At 41.6% G+C, this 1223-nt stretch overlaps 1 pseudogene; it reads left to right on the forward strand.

The window, feature by feature from the left end:
- LOC101588972 overlaps nucleotides 1-980 on the forward strand; it is a 3366-nt pseudogene extending 2386 nt beyond the window's left edge.
- Nucleotides 981-1223: the final 243 nt, after the last annotated feature.

Genomic DNA, 1223 nt, shown 5'->3' on the forward strand with positions numbered 1-1223 from the left:
AAAAAAAAAAAAAAAAACCAACCAACCTCAAGAGATGAATGAGAAAAATCACTCAGCAGCAGAAGAGCTAGGATTTCCTTACCAGCCCAGCCCTAATCCAAGGGTGCAGCTCTGCAGACGGCTCCTGATCTGCCCATTTTTGCCCATCTCAGATGTGACAGACGACACTATTTTCACAAGCACCTTGCCAACTCTGCCACCTACCTGAGAGGAACTGCCACTCCCTGTTCTAAGAACCCAACTATCCTCAGTGGACACCAACCATCAGAACATTCTCTACTAAATATTAACATAGAAATGAAATATTTAATATTTAACACAAGAATGGCATGACGTAGGCCCATGAGATCCTGAGGCGCGGTGCACATGCCTGCCCCGGCCCCCAGTGCCCACCTGGCCGGCCGGCCTGCCCAGCCCTGATCAAAGCAATCCTCATTTTCAACAACCACGGGAAGCCCCAGCTCTCCAAGTTCTACCAGCCCTACAGTGAAGACACACAACAGCAAATCTTCAGGGAGACTTTCCATTTGGTATCAGGAGAGATGAAAATGTTTGCAATTTCCTAGAAGGAGGATTACTAATTGGAGGATCTGACAAAAAACTGATTTATAGACAATATTTGACTTCTGTGTGGATTCTTCAGAAAGTGAACTTGGCATTTTAGATCTAATTCAAGTATTTGTGGAAACACTAGACAAACATTTTGAAAATGTCTGTGAACTGGATTTAATTTTCCATGTAGACAAGGTTTACAATATTCTTGCAGAAATGATGGGGGGAATGATATTGGAGACCAACATGAATGAAACTATTACACAAATCGATGCACAAAATAACCTGGAGAAATGTGAAACTGGCTTAGCGGGGCCCCAGCCCGTGCTGCGTCAGCTGTAACAAATATGAATCTTCTGGAGATCCCGAGAAATATTAACATTGGTGACAACTGTATAAAAGTGCCAAACTTGCCTTCTTTTAAATAAAATATTAAAAAGGCCACTCCTAGGTAAAACTCAGGGGGATAAGTCATCTAAGTTTACCATACAGCTATTTACCAAAAACAGAGGAGGAAAGTCTTAACCTTTTGCTCTTGGTTTTAAGTCAAGGTACTGCATAGACGTTGTGTAAAACCAGAATGAAAGTTCAATGTTGCTTTTGTTGCTGAGTGATTTTAAAGAAATTGTATACTTCCAGTGTGATTTTTGTGGTTGTTGTTCTCTAAGCTG

The sequence above is a fragment of the Octodon degus genome, unplaced genomic scaffold (genome assembly GCF_000260255.1).
Source record: "Octodon degus isolate 3935 unplaced genomic scaffold, OctDeg1.0 scaffold00197, whole genome shotgun sequence".
In the NCBI taxonomy this organism is placed as follows: Eukaryota; Metazoa; Chordata; class Mammalia; order Rodentia; family Octodontidae; genus Octodon; species Octodon degus.